The 13,590-nt window shown below is 38.5% G+C and overlaps 1 non-coding gene across 1 annotated transcript; it reads left to right on the forward strand.

Annotated features, from left to right (window-relative positions):
* The first annotated feature begins 1,422 nt into the window (after nt 1–1,422).
* Nucleotides 1,423–1,530, forward strand: LOC130954912 (small nucleolar RNA R71). Its single transcript, XR_009076491.1, has one exon. It is a non-coding gene; the product is annotated as a small nucleolar RNA R71 (small nucleolar RNA).
* The last annotated feature ends 12,060 nt before the right edge of the window (nt 1,531–13,590 follow it).

The raw sequence follows: 13,590 nt of genomic DNA on the forward strand, positions 1-13,590 counted from the left end.
CTTTGCTGTGGCAAGGAAGGGTCTGCCAAGGATGATGGATTCATCCATGCACTTTCCAGTCTCTAGGACTATGAAATCAGCAGGGATGTAATGGTTTTCAATTTTCACCAGAACATCTTCTACAAGTCCATGAGCTTGTTTTCTTGAGTTGTCTGCCATCTCTAGTGAGATTCTTGCAGCTTGTACCTCAAAGATCCCTAGCTTCTCCATTACAGAGAGAGGCATGAGGTTTACACTTGACCCTAAGTCACATAGAGCCTTCTTGAAGGTCATGGTGCCTATGGTACAAGGTATTGAAAACTTCCCAGGGTCTTGTCTCTTTTGAGGTAATTTCTGCCTAGACAAGTCATCCAGTTCTTTGGTGAGCAAAGGAGGTTTGTTCTCCCAAGTCTCATTTCCAAATAACTTGTCATTTAGCTTCATGATTGCTCCAAGGTATTTAGCAACTTGCTCTTCAGTGACATACTCATCCTCTTCAGAGGAAGAATACTCATCAGAGCTCATAAATGGCAGAAGTAAATTCATTGGAATCTCTATGGTCTCATTTTGAGCCTCAGATTCCCATGGTTCCTCATTAGGGAACTCATTGGAGGTCAGTGCACGCCCATTGAGGTCTTCCTCAGTGGCGTTCACGGCCTCTCCTTCCTCTCCAAATTCGGCCATGTTGATGGCCTTGCACTCTCCTTTTGGATTTTCTTCTGTATTTCTTGGAAGAGTACTAGGAGGGAGTTCAGTAACTTTCTTGCTCAGCTGTCCCACTTGTGCCTCCAAATTTCTAATGGAGGACCTTGTTTCAGTTATGAAACTTTAAGTGGTTTTGATTAGATCAGAGACCATGGTTGCTAAGTCAGAGGGGTTCTGCTTAAAATTCTCTGTCTGTTGCTGAGAAGATGATGGAAAAGGCTTGCCATTGCTAAACCTGTTTCTTCCACCATTATTGTTGTTGAAACCTTGTTGAGGTCTCTGTTGATCCTTCCATGAGAAATTTGGGTGATTTCTCCATGAAGAATTATAGGTGTTTCCATAGGGCTCTCCCATGTAATTCACCTCTTCCATTGAAGGGTTCTCAAGATCATAAGCTTCTTCTTCAGATGAAGCATCCTTAGTACTGCTTGGTGCATTTTGCATTCCAGACAGACTTTGAGAAATCAAATTGACTTGCTGAGTCAATATTTTGTTCTGAGCTAATATGGCATTCAGAGTATCAATCTCAAGAACTCCTTTCTTCTGATTTGTCCCATTGTTCACAGGATTCCTTTCAGAAGTGTACATGAATTGGTTATTTGCAACCATTTCAATTAGTTCTTGAGCTTCTGTAGGCGTCTTCTTCAGATGAAGAGATCCTCCAGCAGAGCTATCCAAAGACATCTTGGATAGTTCAGAGAGACCATCATAGAAAATACCTATGATGCTCCATTCAGAAAGCATGTCAGAAGGACATTTTCTGATTAATTGTTTGTATCTTTCCCAAGCTTCATAGAGGGATTCTCCATCCTTCTGTCTGAAGGTTTGGACCTCCACTCTAAGCTTACTCAATTTTTGAGGTGGAAAGAACTTTGCCAAGAAGGCATTGACTAGCTTTTCCCAAGAGTTCAGGCTTTCTTTAGGTTGTGAATCCAACCATGTTCTAGCTCTGTCTCTTACAGCAAAAGGGATTAGCATAAGTCTGTAGACCTCAGGGTCAACCCCATTAGTCTTGACAGTGTCACAGACTTGCAAGAATTCAGCTAAAAACTGATGAGGATCTTCCAATGGAAGTCCATGGAACTTGCAATTCTGTTGCATTAGAGAAACTAATTGAGGCTTAAGCTCAAAGTTGTTTGCTCCAATGGCAGGGATAGAGATGCTTCTCCCATAGAAGTCGGGAGTAGGTGCAGTAAAGTCACCAAGCACCTTCCTTGCATTGTTGGCATTGTTGTTGTTTTCGGCTACCATGGTTTCTTCTTCTTTGAGGATTTCTGTTAGGTCCTCTACAGAGAGTTGTGCCTTAGCTTCTCTTAGCTTTCGCTTCAAGGTCCTTTCAGGTTCAGGGTCAGCTTCAACAAGAATGCCTTTGTCTTTGTTCCTGCTCATATGAAAGAGAAGAGAACAAGAAAATATGGAATCCTCTATGTCACAGTATAGAGATTCCTTGAGGTGTCAGAGGAACAGAAAAATCGAAGAAAGAGGTAGAAGAATTCGAACTTAGTTAGATAGAGTTCGAATTGTGCATTGAGGAGGAGTAATACTCCATAAATAGAAGGATGTGAGAAGAGGGGAAGAAAAATTTTTTTTTTCGAAAATTATTTTTTTAAAAAAAATTCATTTTGAAAAAGATGTGATTGAGAAGATATGATTTGAAAAATAATTTAAAAAGATTTGATTTTAAAAATTAATGACTTGCCTAACAAGAAAAGATATGATTCAAACATTAAACCTCTCTCAACAGAAAAGGCAACATACTTGAATTGTTCAATCAAATCATTAATTGTTAGCAAGTATCTTTCAAAAAGGAAAGAAATTGATTTTGAAAAAGATTTGATTGAAAAGATTTGATTTGAAAAAGATTTGATTTTGAAAAACTTTGAAAACTTGAAAAAAAAAATTTGCATTGAAAACAGAATCTTCCCTCTTGTGCCATCCTGGCGTTAAACGCCCAGAATGGTGCACATTCTGGCGTTTAACGCCCAATGCACTACCTTTTTGGGCGTTAAACGCCCAGCCAGGCACCCTGGCTGGCGTTTAAACGCCAGTCTGCCTTCTTCACTGGGCGTTTTGAACGCCCAGCTTTTTCTGTGTAATTCCTCTACTGTATGTTCTGAATCTTCAATTCTATGTATTATTGACTTGAAAAGACACAAATTAAAAATATTTTTGGATTTTTAATAATGAGGAATAATCAAAATGCAACTAAAATCAAATAACAATGCATGCAAGACACCAAACTTAGCAGTTTGTATACTATTGACACTAACAAAATGAGAATGCACATGAGAAATGACAAAATACTCAAGTCAATAGAATTCAAAGATCAAAACAAGGAAATCATCAAGAACAACTTGAAGATTAATGAAGACACATGCATAAATTCGAAAAATGCAAGAAGAACAGAAACATGCAATTGACACCAAACTTAAAATGAGACACTAGACTTTAAACAATAAATACTTTTGGTTTTTTTTATGATTTTGTAATTTTTTTGGATTTTTCGAAAATTAAGTGGAAAAGAAAATAAAGATATCAAAATTCTTAATGAGAATTCCAGGAATCATGCAATGTTAGTCTAAAGCTTTAGTCTAAAGGAATTAGACATAGCTAGCCAAGCTTCAGCAGGACATTGCATTCAAGAGCTAAATTGATGAGGATCAATCAGCCTTGGTGATGATAAGAACATCACCTTGAAACACTAGAATTCATTCTTAAGAACTCTGAAAAAAAAAACCTAATCTAAGCAACAAGATGAACCGTCAGTTGTCCATACACGAAACAATCCCCGGCAACGGCGCTAAAAACTTGGTGCACGAAATTGTGATCACTACTTCTCAAATAATCCCTAGTAATGGCCCCAAAAACTTGGTGCTCAATACCATGGCATAAACACAACTTCGCACAACTAACCAGCAAGTGCACTGGGTCATCCAAGTAATAAACCTTACGCGAGTAAGGGTCGATCCCACGGAGATTGTTGGTATGAAGCAAGCTATGGTCACTGACGATTGGATTTTTGACGGTTTAGAATTTCACTATTGAAGTCTCGTTGCAAGTATAGTTTCTAAACCAATATAAAATCCTTTCATACAAAAGATTGTTTGTCACAAGTAACAAACCCCTAATTTTATAAACCGAAGTATTCAAACCTCGGGTCGTTCTCCCTAGGAATTACAATAGAGTGTCTTGTTATTGGTTGTGAGTTATTTTGGGGTTTTGATAAGAAACATGAAAGATAAATGGCAAGAAAGTAAACTAATGGCTAAAAAGGTCTTGGCAAGGGTTGGTGGTCAAGGATCTCTATCCTAATCACTAACCACAATATGAAAATTGGCAAGGATTAATCTCATTAAATCATCCTCTAACTAGTAGTAAAGGAAAGTCAAATGAGCTATATCAATCTTAGTCCATAAGTCCTAACTCTCCACTAATTCAATTAGTGAGAACTAGAGTCAATGGATCCCAATCATCAATTACTTGGACATTAGTAACTCAAGAGGTCCTAAGTTACCTTTCCAAGCCAAGAGTATAAAATTCTACTCTAAAATCCAACCAAGCATTTCATCAAACACTTGGAAGGCATAAAAGGAAAGCATAGTAAAATTGCAAGAAAAGTAAATCTACACTACTCAATTGCAAGGAACTAAACAACAATAAATCAAATGAACACAATTATTATGAATTACCTCTAATTGAATTGAAAGAGAATAGGAGGAACAAAAGTAGATCTACAACAAAGTATAAGAACAACATAAAGGAAATTACAACAAAAGAATAGAGGAAGATGAATGTAACAATGTAACAACAAGGAATTGAAAGATAGAAGTAGAAGAAAGCAAAGATTAGAACCTAGATCTAAGAACTAATCCTAATCCTAATCCTAGAGAGAAGTGAGAGCTTCTCTCTCTAGAAACTACTTCTAAACTAATCCTAAACTAATGGTAACTAACTTCTAAAGTATGAAAAGTATGTTAATTCCCCTTCAATCCTTGGCTTAAATAGCATCAGAAATGAGTTGGATTGGACCCACAAGGCTTCTAAAATCGCTGGCCACATGTTGCTTTAAGTGAACTAGGTGGCAGCAACGGCGCGTGCGCGTACTTTGCGCGTGCGCGCCACCATACGTGTAGCAACTATGACAAATCTTATATCGTTTCGAAGCCCCGGATGTTAGCTTTCTAACCCAACTAGAACCGCATCATTTGGATTTCTGTAGCTCAAGTTATGGTCGTTTAAGTGTGAAGAGGTCGGCTTGACAGCTTTCCGGTTCTTTCATTTCTTCATGAGTTCTCCAACTTTTCATGCTTCTTTCTTCATTCCCTTGATCCAATCTTTGCCTCCTAAACCTTAAATCACTTAACAAACATATCAAGGCATCTAATGGAATCAAGGTGAATTAAATTTAGCTATTTTAAGTCCTAAAAAGCATGTTTTCACTCTTAAGCACAATTAATGGAGAAGTTATAAAACCATGCTATTTCAATGGATAAATGTGGGTAAAAGGTTATAAAATCCCCTAAATCTAGCACAAGATAAACCGTCAAAATGGGGTTTATCAACCTCCCCACACTTAAACCAAGCATATCCTCATGCTTAAACCAAGAATGAAGTAAGGGTATGGCATTTATTCAATGGAAACTAACTAAATGCAGTCTACCTATATGCAACTATCTAAATGAATGCAATTGCTTGGTCAAAATAAATCAATTCCTAAGAAGCATATATGCACAAGGGCTAAGGACTAGCAAGTCTAATCCACAATTGAATTAAGTTATTAAATATTTTTACAAACTTGCATGAAAATTATGATCATAGGTGAAAACATGTAATTGAGCATCAAACCCTCACCGGATGTGTTTGCACTCTATTCGCTCAAGTGTTTAGGGTTGATTCTCTCAATTCTCCCCTAATCATGCTTTCTAAGATTTGTTCTTCTTCTAACAATCAACACATATTTCATGCATGCATACAAGTATCATGAGGTCTTTTCTTTAGGTTGTAATGGGGCTAGGGTCAAGGTAGGATGCATATTTGGTTAAGTGAGTTTGAAATTTGAATCTTTGATAAGCTTAAACTTCCATCTAACCTATGACATCCTATACAATTAAATTCCAACCTAACTACCCATTTTTCACTCTTTCACATACTCATGTATTCCTTTTTAATTTCACAACACCTATGCATTGATTTTATTGGACTATACTTTGATTTGGGGCATTTTGTCCCCTTTTTATTTCTTTCTTTTTTTTCTATATATTTTTTTTCTTTTCCATATTATTTTTTTTCTTTTTCTTTTGTTTTTCTCATTTTTTTTCTTTCTATATACAAGAGCATCAATGCATAAGGTTTTACATTTGATCAATACATGAGTATGTACCCAATTCCCAATATTTTCAATAACAATTCAAAATACCCTTTTATTCACCCAATGTCCCAAGGTTCCCACACTTGAATGGTGCTCACACACACTAGCCTAAGCTAATCAAAGATCCAAATAAGGACATTTATTGTTTTTCGCTTTAAGGCTTGTAATGTGCTAAAATTAAGAACAAGTGGGTTAATCGTAGGCTCAAAGTTGGCTAACAATGGAAGATAAAAGGTAAGGCTATTTGGGTAAGTGAGCTAATGAAATGATGGCCTCAATCATATAAATGCATGAATACACAAAATAATGGACATAAAGAATCAAACAAATCAAAGATTACAATCATAGAAAGAGAATAATGCACATAAGAAGGAAAAATAAGTGGTTATAAGATGTAACCACACCATTAGGCTCGAATCTCGCAAGCTTGTGTTCTTAGCTCAAAAACATGATCCACGATATATATAATTCAAGCAAGTTCTATGAAAAGTTTTCACTCAAATCAATTGGTGCCCTATAGATAGAAATCTTGAAAAATTCATTATTTTGACTAAGCTTATTGTGTATACATATGCAAAAATTAGAAAATACAAGTAAAAACCATAAAATCCTAGAATGAAATGAAAAAGTGTTGGGATTAGTCACCCAAAATCGCCGAACGGTCGGACAACCTCCCCACACTTAAAAGTTTGCACCGTCCTCGGTGCATTGAAGGATGAGCAAGGGGGATGGGTTGCTACAATGGATGAGTTCCTTCAAAAGGTTGTGTGGATGACTTGTTTGTTGCCCCATTTAAAAGCTTTTCCTTTCTCCCTCCGTATTGGTGGCCAACCCAAAAGGAAAGAAAGAAAGAAAATTAAGCCTATAACAAAGATATCAAGGCAATTAGAACATAGGCGGGGGCTAATGCCAAATAAGAGTATGATTCCCTACTACATGTTAGCTAAGCATGTGAGTGAGAAAACAATGTAAGCTAAGGCATATCATTAAGCTCGATGCAAGAGTAAAGTTAAAGCATGAAGAGTGTATTGAGCATCAAGTTCAAATGAGAAGAAGTGGGTCATGAAAGACAATATGAGGTCATATCAATGCACAAAGACACAAGAGTCATACAAGATGAAGCATTGATTTAAAAGTTTCATTACCCAACAATATCAAACAAGTCAAGAGGCACCAAAATAATGCAAGAATTTCTCAACAATTGAGTAGGAAGATGCAACACCATTATTAAAATGACTAAAAAAAAAACGAAAACATGCTACAAAAACTAAATGAAAATGGGAAGAGTAGAAGTATACGAATGTGATAAGCAAAAGAAAATGGAAGGGGAGAAAAAAAACTTTTTTTTTACCGACGCGTACGCGTCATGCGTGCTTACGCGTCGATGTGCATATTGGTTAAAGGACGCATACGCGCCAGGTGCGCGCACGCGTGCATCGAGTTAGGCCGGAGGCATAATGTCGGCCCAAGTCTGGCACAACTCTCGGGTAAAAGTACCGGGGGTGCAGATTGTGCAATCGACAGTGCGCGCGCGCACAGTGCGCATGCGCGTGCATTGCGAATTTCAGATCTTGTGCGCGTACGCGCCAAGTGCGTGCACGCGTGCATTGACTTGTGCCTGAGGCCCAATGTTCGCACAGTGCAGGCCTAACTCTCGGATTTTTGGCTGGAGTAGAATTTTTTGCATCTACGCGTACGCGTACAGTGCGCGTCTGCGTGGATGGTCAAAAAATGCTCAGGTGCGCGTACGCGTTAGGTGCGTGCACGCGTGGATGGTGTTCTGTTTTTCAAAAAATATTTTTCTAAGTTCTTACACCAATCCAAGCCTTTCAATCCTCCAAACAGCTACCAAAACGCCCTAGAACCTTATTCAACATACTATACTACTAACTAAACTTGATAAAACAATAAAAACAAGAAATTAAACTAATTCTACCAATATTTTCAAAAGATAAAAATGAAAATGAGAATCTACCTATAATGGCAACTCAATTCACTTATTAACAAACTAAAAGAATATGGAAAGAGTTTACCATGGTGGGGTGTCTCCCACCTAGCACTTTTATTTATTGTCCTTAAGTTGGACTTATGGGGAGCTTCTTATCAAGGTGGCTTGTGCTTGTATTCATCTTGGAACTCCCACCAATGCTTGGTTCTCCATTGTGCCCCAAGATTCTTCATGGATTGAGCCAAGTCTTGATGGAGTTCTTCACAATCTTGGGGCTCCCAAAGTTGATCCTCTTCTTGTGATCCGGGATCCCACACTTTGTTTTCACACCCGTCTTGAGGTTGATCATCATTATTAGTCCAACCGGGTGGTGAGTAAGGTGAATTCTCTATGAAGTGCCCAACAATCCTCCTAGACCCATCTATTTGAGCACTACTCCAACCTTTATATCCCATGTTTGATGCATCAACTATAATGAGCCTTGATTTGCAACGCCCACCACAAAACTTTTTTCGCTTACGCTTCATCCCGCAAACTCCCCTAAGTTGGCCATCCGTTTCAAGCAAACCATATTCAAGTGGGATAATAAAACTAATAGAAATGAATTTCACCCACTCAAATGAAGGTGTAGATGGCAACCTAGGCAAAGATGCTTCCAAAGATCTTGACAAAGCATAACCAACCCTCGTTCTTCTATTTCTAGGGACTTCCACCTCTTCACAAGATCTCTTAATCACAATCCTTTGTTTAACAATTTTATCTAAACCCTTTCCTTTACTCAAATCATAATAGGGAGGATGCGAAAAATTTACCTCCTCAACGCTTTCAAATCCAACCGGAGAAGGTTCTTCATGCTCAAAGGATTCTTCACCACTAAGACTTGATGCTTGATCTTCATCTCCAAGGGAACTCAATTCTTTCTCTATCCCATCCAAGTCTTCATATGGAGTATGCCTTGGAAGGTGTGCACTTTCCTCCCTAGCATCAATTTCAATCATCTTGGAGGGGTTTTCTTCAACTCTATGTTCCCATGGAGGCTCCGCATCTCCTAAGTCTTCTACCACTTCTTCCTTGTCTTCAATAATTAAAGCTTCCTCCAATTGTTCCAATACAAAGCAACTTCCTTCATTCCCCACCGGAGTTTCCAATCTCTCCATCATGCTATGTTCTTCATTTGATTCTCCACATGTAGCCATGGGAGTTCCTTGAGTGTTCAAGCATTGGGAGGCTAATTGATTTGTTACCGCATCCAAGGCGGCCATGAAATTTTGCAGATCCCTTTTCATCTCTTCTTGCCCTTGAACAAGAACACCAAGGGTTTCATCCATTAGAGATTGAGGTGGTTGGAAGGATTCATCATTTTGGGGGAAGGGTTCATAGTAGGAAGGTAGTTCTTCGTGGTAGAGTTGTGGTGGTTCAATGTTTTCCATTCTTTCCACTTGTTGCACAACACACTCCATGGTTGCTTGAAATTGATCCAATGCTTCCTTGAGATGATCCCTTGACTCTTGTTCCTCTTGGATAATATGATTAGGATCATGTGGCTCTTGGATTAATGGATATGAATATTCTTCCATGGGAGGTTGTGGTGGAAAGTAGTATTCATCTTGTGGTTGAAAATTTTCATATATTGGAGGTGGTTCTTGAAAGTGTTGATGTTGGAATGGTGGTGGCTCTATGTGTGGTTCATATGGCTCATATGGTTGTTGGTAGGATGGATATGGATTAGGGTCATATGAAGGTGGTTGGTGAAAAGAGGCTTGTGAGTATGGTTGAGAGTTATGTTGAGGATATGGTTCATAGGCATATGGTGGTGGTTCTTGAAAGTCACAAGGTGATTCACCATAGCCATTGGATTGATATGCATCATAGAGTGGCTCTTCTTCATAGTGCATTGGTGGGGGTTGTTGCCATGAGGATTGATCATAAGCATATGGCTCCTCCCACCTTTGAGTGTCCCATCCTTGATACACATCTTCATTATAGTCTTCATTTCCTACAACATGTTTATAACCAAACTCATAGCCAAAGTGAGAATTCATGATAGCAAGAACAAATAAGAAACAAAAACTAATAAGAAATAATGAAACAAAATACTAAGACTAGCAAAAACTAACAAGCAATCAAAAAAAAATCAAGCTATTCACAATATTCACATATATACAATAACCAATAACACAACACCATTGCAATTCCCCGGCAACGGCGCCATTTTGACGATTGGATTTTTGACGATTTAGAATTTCACTATTGAAGTCTCGTTGCAAGTATAGTTTCTAAACCAATAAAAAATCCTTTCATACAAAAGATTGTTTGTCACAAGTAACAAACCCCTAATTTTATAAACCGAAGTATTCAAACCTTGGGTCGTTCTCCCTAGGAATTACAATAGAGTGTCTTGTTATTGGTTGTGAGTTATTTTGGGGTTTTGATAAGAAACATGAAAGATAAATGGCAAGAAAGTAAACTAATGGCTAAAAAGGTCTTGGCAAGGGTTGGTGGTCAAGGATCTCTATCCTAATCACTAACCACAATATGAGAATTGGCAAGGATTAATCTCATTAAATCATCCTCTAACTAGTAGTAAAGGAAAGTCAAATGAGCTATATCAATCCTAGTCCATAAGTCCTAACTCTCCACTAATTCAATTAGTGAGAACTAGAGTCAATGGATTCCAATCATCAATTACTTGGACATTAGTAACTCAAGAGGTCCTAAGTTACCTTTCCAAGCCAAGAGTATAAAATTCTACTCTAAAATCCAACCAAGCATTTCATCAAACACTTGGAAGGCATAAAAGGAAAGCATAGTAAAATTGCAAGAAAAGTAAATCTACACTACTCAATTGCAAGGAACTAAACAACAACAAATCAAATGAACACAATTATTATGAATTACCTCTAATTGAATTGAAAGAGAATAGGAGGAACAAAAGTAGATCTACAACAAAGTATAAGAACAACATAAAGGAAATTACAACAAAAGAATAGAGGAAGATGAATGTAACAATGTAACAACAAGAAATTGAAAGATAGAAGTAGAAGAAAGCAAAGCTTAGAACCTAGATCTAAGAACTAATCCTAATCCTAATCCTAGAGAGAAGTGAGAGCTTCTCTCTCTAGAAACTACTTCTAAACTAATCCTAAACTAATGGTAACTAACTTCTAAAGTATGAAAAGTATGTTAATTCCCCTTCAATCCTTGGCTTAAATAGCATCAGAAATGAGTTGGATTGGACCCACAAGGCTTCTAAAATCGCTGGCCACATGTTGCTTTAAGTGAACTAGGTGGCAGCAACGGCGCATGCGCGTACTTTGCGCGTGCGTGCCACCATACGTGTAGCAACTATGGCAAATCTTATATCGTTTCGAAGCCCCGGATGTTAGCTTTCTAACCCAACTATAACCGCATCATTTGGACCTCTGTAGCTCATGTTATGGTCGTTTAAGTGCGAAGAGGTCGGCTTGACAGCTTTCCGGTTCTTTCATTTCTTCATGAGTTCTCCAACTTTTCATGCTTCTTTCTTCATTCCCTTGATCCAATCTTTGCCTCCTAAACCTTAAATCACTTAATAAACATATCAAGGCATCTAATGGAATCAAGGTGAATTAAATTTAGCTATTTTAAGTCCTAAAAAGCATGTTTTCACTCTTAAGCACAATTAAGGGAGAAGTTATAAAACCATGCTATTTCAATGGATAAATGTGGGTAAAAGGTTATAAAATCTCCTAAATCTAGCACAAGATAAACCGTCAAAATGGGGTTTATCAGTCACCTTGAAAATCTTAGTCAGGCAGACTCAAATGGTTATGGATGATATATGAATAAAACATAAAGATAAAGATAGAGATACTTATGTATTCCATTGGTGAGAATTTTAGATAAGCGAATGGAGATGCTTTGTCCCTTCCGTCTCTCTGCTTTCCTACTGTCTTCATCCAATCCTTCTTACTCCTTTCCATGGCAAGCTTATGCAAGGGTTTTACCGTTGTCAGTGGCTACCTCCCATCCTCTCAGTGGAAATGTTCAACGCACCCTGTCACGGCATGGCTATCCATCTGTCGGTTCTCAATCAGGCCAGAATAGAATCCAGTGATTCTTTTGCGTCTGTCACTAACGCCCCGCCCTCAGGAGTTTGAAGTACGTCACAGTCATTCAATCATTGAATCCTACTCAGAATACCACAGACAAGGTTAGACCTTCCGGATTCTCTTGAATGCCGCCATCAGTTCTAGCCTATACCACGAAGACTCTGATCTCACGGAATGGCTGGCTCGTTTGTCAGGCGAGCGCTCGGTTGTCAGGCGATCAACCATGCATCATGTATCAGGAATCCAAGAGATATTCACCCAATCTAAGGTAGAACGGAGGTGGTTGTCAGTCACACGTTCATAGGTGAGAATGATGATGAGTGTCACGGATCATCACATTCATCAAGTTGAAGAACAAGTGATATCTTGGAACAAGAACAAGCTGAATTGAATAGAAGAACAATAGTAATTGCATTAATACTCGAGGTACAGTAGAGCTCCACACCTTAATCTATGGTGTGTAGAAACTCCACCGTTGAAAATACATAAGAACAAGGTCTAGGCATGGCCGTGAGGCCAGCCCCCAATGATCTAAGAACTAGATGTCCAAAGATGAAAATACAATAGTAAAAGGTCCTATTTATAGAGTACTAGTAGCTTAAGGTTTACAAAGATGAGTAAAAGACATAAAAATCCACTTCCGGGCCCACTTGGTGTGTGCTTGGGCTGAGCATTGAAGCATTTTCGTGTAGAGACTCTTCTTGGAGTTAAACGTCAGCTTTTGTGCCAATTTGGGCGTTTAACTCCCACTTTGGTGCCAGTTCCGGCGTTTAACGCTGGATAATCTGAAGGTGACTTTGAACGCCGGTTTGGGCCATCAAATCTTGGGCAAAGTATGGACTATTATATATTGCTGGAAAGCCCAGGATGTCTACTTTTTAACGCCGTTGAGAGCGCGCCAATTGGGCTTCTGTAGCTCCAGAAAATCTACTTCGAGTGCAGGAAGCTCAGAATCCAACAGCATCTGCAGTCCTTTTCAGTCTCTGAATCAGATTTTTGCTCAGGTTCCTCAATTTCAGCCAGAAAATACCTGAAATCACAGAAGAAAACACAAACTCATAGTAAAGTCCAGAAAAGTGAATTTTAATTAAAAACTAATAAAAATATACTAAAAACTAACTAAATCCTACTGAAAACATACTAAAAATAATGCCAAAAAGCGTACAAATTATCCGCTCATCACGTGACCTCACCCTGGCCATTTGCGAAATGGGGACTCGACCTTCTCGGACCCTTCCCACAGGGATCGGGACAAGTAAAATTCCTCATAGTAGGAGTAGACTATTTCACAAAATGGATTGAGGCAGAACCCCTAGCCAACGCCACCGCTCAAAGAAGTCGAAAATTCCTATATAGGAATATTATTACGAGGTTCGGTGTACCACACTCCATCACCACGGACAACGGTACCCAATTTACAGAGGCAGGCTTCAGAAAATTGGTGGCCGACTTGAACATAAAACACCAGTTCACCTCCGTCGAACATCCCCAAGCCAATT

Source organism: Arachis stenosperma, chromosome 1 (genome assembly GCF_014773155.1).
Source record: "Arachis stenosperma cultivar V10309 chromosome 1, arast.V10309.gnm1.PFL2, whole genome shotgun sequence".
Classification (NCBI taxonomy): domain Eukaryota; kingdom Viridiplantae; phylum Streptophyta; class Magnoliopsida; order Fabales; family Fabaceae; genus Arachis; species Arachis stenosperma.